The sequence below is a fragment of the Notamacropus eugenii genome, chromosome 6, assembly GCF_028372415.1.
Source record: "Notamacropus eugenii isolate mMacEug1 chromosome 6, mMacEug1.pri_v2, whole genome shotgun sequence".
Classification (NCBI taxonomy): Eukaryota; Metazoa; Chordata; class Mammalia; order Diprotodontia; family Macropodidae; genus Notamacropus; species Notamacropus eugenii.
This window is the reverse complement of record NC_092877.1, coordinates 1,590,364-1,598,560: the sequence shown is the minus strand read 5'-3', so window position 1 is coordinate 1,598,560 and position 8,197 is coordinate 1,590,364. Positions and strand designations below refer to the sequence as shown.

Sequence of the window (8,197 nt, the reverse complement as noted above, 5' to 3'; positions counted from 1 at the left end):
AATTACTATAATCAACTACCCCAAGAATAAAGGGAGATAAATCATATTCCTTAACATTAAGGTTATTGAATCTCTTTCATTAACACTGTACAAAATTCATCCCTAACAGAATAAGCAGTTCCATGGAGAAGAAGAAGAATTAACTCAATTTGCAATTAAAATAACTGGATTTTTAGGGGACGTTTAGGCAAGGTCTTATTTGAGGAAGAAATGAAGAGAAAAGTAAAGAACTAATAAAACTGTGGGAAAATCAGGAAGTTGGCAGAGGATTGACGAAAATGGAGAATAAGAGCAATGCATCTGAATTCATTCTGCTAGGCCTTACACAAAATCCAGGACTGCAAAAATTGTTCTTAGTCTTTGTTTTAATCATATATATTCTCCCAATTATAGGAAATATACTCATTGTCATAACCATGACTGCCAGCCAAACTTTGAGATCACCCATGTACTTTTTCTAACCTTCTTATCCATTGTGGATGCTACCTACTCTTCAATCATTGCTCCTAAAATGGTTATGGATTTACTCGAAGAGGAGACAATCATCTCCCTAGAAGGTTGTCTGACTCAGCTGTTTGCAGAGCATTTTTTTGGTGGTGTTGGAATCATCCTCCTCGTGGTCATGGCTTATGATCGCTATGTGGCCATCTGTAAACCCTTACACTGCATGGTCATCATGAATCTTCATGTGTGCCACCTGCTGGTGGCAGCATCCTGGATAGGAAGCTCCGTACATTCCACCATACAACTCCTCTTCATGTCCTCTCTTCCCTTCTGTGGTCCCAATGTTATGGATCACTTCATGTGTGACTTGTTCCCATTGCTGAAACTGGCCTGCATGGACACCCAAATTCTTGGCCTTTCAGTCATTCCTAACAGTGGAGTGATGTGCCTGTCAATCTTTCTCATATTAATTATTTCCTATGGAGTCATCCTCTGTTCCCTGAAGGGTGGCAGTACAGAAGGAAGGCCCATGGCTCTTTCCACCTGCAGCTCTCACTTCACAATGGTAGTGTTGTTTTTTGCTCCATGTATATTTTTGTATGCAAGGCCAGTAGCCACTTTTCCTATAGACAAAACTGTATCTGCATGTGCTACTATGATTACTCCTATGTTAAACTCTTTGATCTACACTCTTAGAAATACAGAGGTTAAAAATGCCATGAGGAAACTCTGAATCAGATGAATGCCTTTGAGTATTCAGAAGAGTTACCTTACTACTTGAAAGTCAGTCAAATGAAGCAGAAGGATACATATGGTTTGGTGGAATAATATTTCAATCTCTTCACATAGTCCTTTTACTTGCAATGATCATCCTTCCATAAATTTCCACCCTTACATTATTTCCTACAAATCTTTCAGAGGTTACAATTGACATATTAAAACCATGAAAAAATCCGAGTATCAACTGTGAATGAGGTCATGTAGGATATTACATATTGATAGTTTTCCACATATAAATAATTCTGAGAGTTAACATTCTTGTAGCCCATCAAGGTCTGCAAAATACTTCAGATAGTTTCTCAACGTACTTTACAAATAATACCTCATTTTGTCCTCATAACATCCCACAGAGGTATGTGCTATTATTATCCTCCTTTTTATATGCAAGGAAATTTAGGCAGATACATTATATACCTAACTTCTATAGGGTCCCAGAGATACTCATTGTCTGATTAAGAAATTCAAAGTAATATCTTATGGATTTAAGTTAAATGTTCCCTCTATTGTAACCTCCGCTTCAGTTATGCCTCTGCAGAGAAGGGAGAGAAATACATTTCCTTATGTTCTCTCTGGTATTAGGTGGGGGCATTACAATTACACATTATTCGCTTTCTTTTTTTTTTCGCTTTTTTAATATCAGTTTTCTGTTTATTTTGTTAAATGGATTATGAATATTGTTTTTTCTTGTTTTATTTGTTTCATTTATAAGCATTCCCATGATTTTCTGATTTCTTTTCATTTCTTATTTCTTAAGTTATAATTATAGTACTATCTTATTGTATATTCCATTCTGATTCTTTGTTTTCTGCAGCCAATTATGAATCAATTGGATATATTTTCCTGCCCACTAATTCTTGGCCATTATGTAAGTGTCCTTATGAATGCTTTTATTTATTTGGATTTCATCCTGATAATGGTCTTTTTTGCAGAACTATTTCTACAAGCTTTAGGTGAAAAGGTATCTATATTTTCTATTACTGTTTCATATTTTAACAACTTCTTTTAAACATCTCTCTAAACTGTTTTCCAAAATGGAATATTAACCACATTGTATTATTGTGCCTATCTAAATAGTTTCTCATAAATTGACTATTTTCTTTTTACCCCTTATTTTCCAGTTTAGTAAGGGTGATCTATTACATTATTTCATTGGAATTGTATCAAAATACAATTGAATTGGGTCAAAAGATATATTTACGTCATTGGATAAATGTCACTCTGCTTTGCCTCAGTCTCTTCCCATATTCTCTTCTAACTTTGATTACGTACTTTCTCTTTGGCACAGTTGGTATTAAGGATGCACTCTTCCTTTCAGTCTTGTTTTTGGACACTTAGCTTCAAATATATTGGTATCTATCTATAAGATGACCTGAGTAGTAATCCAACTTCACATACATAATAGCTATGTGATATTGGACAATTCACTTAATCACTTCATGACTTTGTTTCTTTTGCAAAGTGAGGATATTAATATAACCTACCAAATGGATAGAGCACCGGGTTTGTAATTAGCAAGATTCATCTGACTTCAGATACTTAGCAGCTGCGGAACCCTGGGTAAGTCACTTACCTTTGTTTGCCTCAGTTCCCCATCTGTAAAATGAGCTAGAGAAGGAAATGACAAATCATTGCAGTAAAGAAAAAAAAATCTTGATGGGGTCATGACGAGTTAGATACAAATAATATGACTAAACAATAAAACTTCCCAGGGTAGATGCAAAGATAAAATGAAATATTTGCAAAATTCTTCGAAAAACTCAAAAGACTATATAAAGGCTATCCATCCTCTTCATCTTCTTCTATATGTTACTACTTGTACCACTGGTACTACTAGTACTACTAGTACTAGTACTAGTACTAGTACTAGTACTAGTACTACTACTACTACTACTACTACTACTACTACTACTACTACTACTACTACTACTATTACTATCACTGCTACTTCTACTGCTGCTGCTGCTACTGCTGGTGTGGCTGCTTCCATTGCTTCTGCTTCTGTATCTATGACTACTGCTATTAACTTATCATAACCTAGGTCCCACTAAAAGCATTTACTAGATTAAGGCAAATGTGGCTTAAGACGTAATATAATGTTACTAATAGCACTTATATTTTGATATCTGTGTATAATCCACTTATCATCTATTTAGCACAAATAACTAGTTAAAGCAGAAAGCTATCAGATTGACAAATTCTTTCACCTCCCAACCACATCCCTATGGAACTCCTTCTAAGTGGTCATACCGTACTTAATTCTACTTTCCCTTAACACATACGCCAACACATAACCTTTCCAGAAGTTGTTTCCTTATATTTGGGACTCTCCATACGTGCTAGTCTTCATCCTTCCCCAGGATGCTCTGCTATATACTTTATCTCCTTAGGACATTTTGCATACCATTCTCCTCCCACTCATTTTTCATCTCCATTTTATTAGTTACCTTGCCCCATGAGAATGTAAGATCTTCAATAATAGGGACTGCTATTTTTTCTACTTTTATTTGTATTCAGAGAACACTGCCTGGAACAAATAAAGTGCTTATCACATGCTTTATGACTGACAGGCTAGTTGGCATGATGATATTTTCCTGTCTTTATCACAGATGGTATAAGTTTAACATTTGCATCCCTAGACAAAATGTAGTCCCTGGAATGTACTTGGACCATAATAAATATTTGCCAAGTTACGACACAATTTGTTTCCCTACTTTAATAGGCACCACACATCATGAGAAAGATTCTACTTCAAAGACTAAGGGGATAGAGAAACTCATCAGATTTGAATCATAACTTTTCCTTATTAGAAAAATATCATGGTGAAAATTTGTTGCTGTTTTTTTCCCTGACATGAAACTTATATTTGTCTAATTATGTTTTCCACCTATCACTCCCAGGGCAATTTCGTGGGAAAATAAATAGAATAAATGTAACCCCCATTATTTCTTCTTTCCACTTGACTTCCATTCTAGTATTTAAAAAGGTAACTGTTTCCACTGCTTCTCACCCCACAATACACTGAAACATCACTTAAAGATCACTTTAAGTTTGCATAGGATTGTGAAAATGGACTGGATATTAGAACATAGGTTCAAACCTTAAGTCTTTCCAATTTTCCCCCATCTCTGTGTCTCAGTGTTTGCATCCACTATATATGACAATGATGTCAGTCAATGAGCACAGATTCAATCACAGTCAATAAACAATAATTAAATACTGATTATGTGCCTGAAATCTTTCTTTCAATTTGTGCTGGTGGATCAGTGACTGTCTCCAAATGCTGCAAAGGGAATCCTTTGTTCTCAGAATGTCAACCTTTGAGTGCATAAGATGGTACTACCTCAGTACATTTTGGTTTGTTTGTTTTATTGGATTCAGTTCATTGCTATAACTAGACTCTACGGAGTTTCTTGCATTTTGAGGTGTGGTTAGGATATCTCTGTTCTACATCGGCAGATAGGATTTGCTTCAGTAAAATCTTCACAAAAAGAGAAAACCCATTTGGAATGATGCAAAAAATTGTCTTGAAACCTTATTAAACTTGAAATCATAAAAGGAATAATCAGGGTCTGGGTAGCCAAAGAATTGTCCTGAAAAAACTGCAAGGAGTTCCAGATTTCTATTCAATTGGGTCCATTCATGGAGAAACACTCTCCTTTTGCAAATCTTTTGCTTAGCTTTAAAGAAAAGTGATTTAGTGAAGTGCATTAGTTTACCTTTAAACTAAGGCAACTTGGGCCCTGCAAGTCTTACAATGAATGTCAACAGGCAGGTTTTCCAAACAGTATTAGTAAGCGTTCAAGAAGAACCCTATGGATCTACTGAGCTAATACCAGAGGATAAAAAGGAAGACAAAAAGAAAATTCTAACCCTCAAGCATCTCACATTCTCATGGGTGAGATATGTAAATAATTTGCTATACAGGAGATACAGGAATTGAAAGGAAAACTTAAATGGAAAGGAAGGATAAGGAGGGGCTAGAAAAGGGAAGATGATGATGACGACGACGACGACGACGATGATGATGATGAGCCTCCAGTCACAGGTCTCCAGATTGATAATGACTTCATTTCCTAAGCCTTCTAACTCACTCCTGCTGAGCTCAGCAATAGTTTAAAAAAAAGACAGACATACGATACTATATTTGTTACCAGGGCATTCAGGACAAGAGTGTGCATGTACTTTTAAATTTAATATTCATTAGTAGTTTTTTTTCTTATGTCTAAACAATGAGCAAAACCATAAATGAAATCGTGACTTAATTGTTCATTACTGAGGTGAAAATTGTGTCCCTGAATACTTGACAGTCCTCTCTCTCTCTGCAAGATTGTTGGGATCCAACACAGCACTTTTTGGACCTTCACTGACTCATACTTCCAGTGCAGTAAGTTTTGATGAATGTATTTCCTGCCAACTAGCTTCATTCTAACCTACACCCTCACCGAGTAGATATCCAGGCAACAAATGTTTACTTGTATATTTCCATAGAGCAGATTTTCAGAAACGTTTGTCTGCAGAAATGACTAAAACACATCGTTCTTTAGAGTGGCATAGAATTGCTAGAACTCAGCCTGAACCATGAGTTAGCTTTCAGAAACAAATTCAAATTAAATAAAATATGTTTTGAAAACCAAGATCCAAAATGTTTGCTCCAAAGGAAATATAGATCTTGCTCTCTCATGAAAAGAAAGCAGAGAAGAGAGGAAAGATTATATAAATACTTGTATATAATTTTTATTCGGGGAATCTGTACTTGAATCCTTTATCTATTTACAACTTAACTGTTTTGGAACAATTTGCTTAATTGTGATGACTCATGCTCCATACATTTCCCATGCTTCTCCTCTGGGTGGGCCTGGTATAAATTAATAATTAGTTTATTCATTTAATTTTAATCTTTCTCCTCTATCTAAATTTACTTCTATATCTACGTCTATGTAAATATGTATATTTGCCCCTCATTCTACCTCTCATATATAATCTGTTGAGTATTAGTATCCTTCAGTAGAAGGTAGTAAGCTCCTTTAAAGTAAGAACAATTTCTCACTTTTGTCATATACATCATGCCAAGCCTGTTCTCTTTCAGAAAGCAGATATTTGATAAATGATTTTTGAATTGTATGAATGAGACGAGTGATTTATCTGAAGATATATCAGTTGCAATAGTTAGAATATAAGCTTATTGTGTGCAAAACTGTCCCTACTATGTACTTGTGCCTGGTGACTAGAAGTTGCTTAAGATTCTTGTTGATAGATTTATCCCTACTAAATTTCTCTTTTGGAATCAGATAAAGAAGAATCATTGAATTCATTGTAAAATCAGAAAGTCATTCAATGTACTTGATTTCCAATATTCTGTGGATGCAAATTAAATAAGAATTGTGAGATACATTTTATATCAAAAAAAGTATTTCATGATATATCCAATCAGAAACATTCCAGAGAGTCTGTCAAAAACTGATAACAGTTTTCCTCTACGTATTTTAATATTCAGAGAAGAGCAGGTCAACATCAGAATTCTTGATACTTTAATGGCCCTCTCTTTGATTTTCCTCAAGCATTGCTTGGACATACTTATTTTATGCACAACAATTTTTGTTAATGTACCACCAGGCACTCACATGTGAGTTAATTAAAAAATGATAAATGTGAATGTCTGAAGATGTCAGGTCCTTAAAATCTGTGTGACTTTTGGTAAATCAATTCTATTCCCTTAACCTCTGGGCAAAATCTTAGCCCCATTGAAGAGTTCTATTTGCCACCAGGGAAGCATAAATACTGAAGTCCATGGAAATGACTTTAAAGTTTCCTTTAGTTAATGTTAATCTTCAGTTAATTCATAACATCACAATCACTGCGGTTATTGGTACTGTTGTTTACAATAATAAATAACATTTATGAGATTACAGTCATTTTAATGTGTGACTGTAGGAGATGTACAGGGGTTAGAAGATCTTTTTACACCTTTCAAATTAATAAACAAATCTACAATACTCTTGTATGAGATCAGTTGAAGTAAAAGAAATGGTGCTAAGTTTCTTGTAACCTCACATTCTAACTTCGTGTTCAGATAAAAGTGATGGAATTTCATAGTATTTAGAAACATAAGGGACCTTAGAGATCTCCCTTCCAGTATAAACTATCTATCATTTTATAAATTAGCATAGTGAGGCCTAAAGAGATAAGATGATCAAAGAAAATTGCAGGGGGCATAAAAAAAAAAAGAGCTACAAGCTGTTCCTATGTTCTCTGACTCCAAATTCAGATATATTTTAATTATATCACTGCAAATTTGAGAAATCTTTAGGCAACAATTTCTAGGTGTTAGAAACACATGAACCAAAAGGAACTTCAGAATCATCTCTACGAACATCAGTATTTGTATTTCCGTGGAGGCAAATAGACTTCTCCAGTGGGGATCATATTTTGCTGAGGCAGCAACAAACTCCTCTGGTGTTAGGATATTAATATTATATTCTCTAAAACCTGTAGGGATTGATTGATTTCCCTACTGTTTCATGGGTGCCACTATATTTTATTCAACTGTCTGCTTTGGTGATGTAACAATCAAACAGTAAGAGGAAAATGTGAGGTAATTTTTTTATCTGACATTTTTTACCTGATTCAGTTGATGTTCTTCCCCCACCTCACCTTGAAAAAGTGAACTCACTGTCATGATGATTAACTCACTAGTCACTGGAGACACATCATCAATGGGACATCATTGCAAAAAAGAAATAGTATTTAATGCTATTGTTACCCATTAGGTAATTATTGGATGCCCCTGACATTCCATCTTAATCACAAGATGAACATTGTTTTAACTGCTTGTTTTTCTGGAAAAAGAGTCCTTATGAAGCTAAACAATGATTTATTAAAACTCCATTGAACAGTGTTAAATTATTTGTCAAACTCTCAAAACCTTCTGCAAAGCACGAGGTGGGATCTTGCATCAGGTATTTGGCTTCCTATA

The 8,197-nt window shown here is 34.9% G+C and overlaps 1 pseudogene; it reads left to right on the top strand.

The window, feature by feature from the left end:
* Positions 1 to 278: 278 nt before the first annotated feature.
* LOC140511524 (olfactory receptor 4C6-like) lies at positions 279 to 1,177 on the top strand (annotated as a pseudogene).
* Positions 1,178 to 8,197: the final 7,020 nt, after the last annotated feature.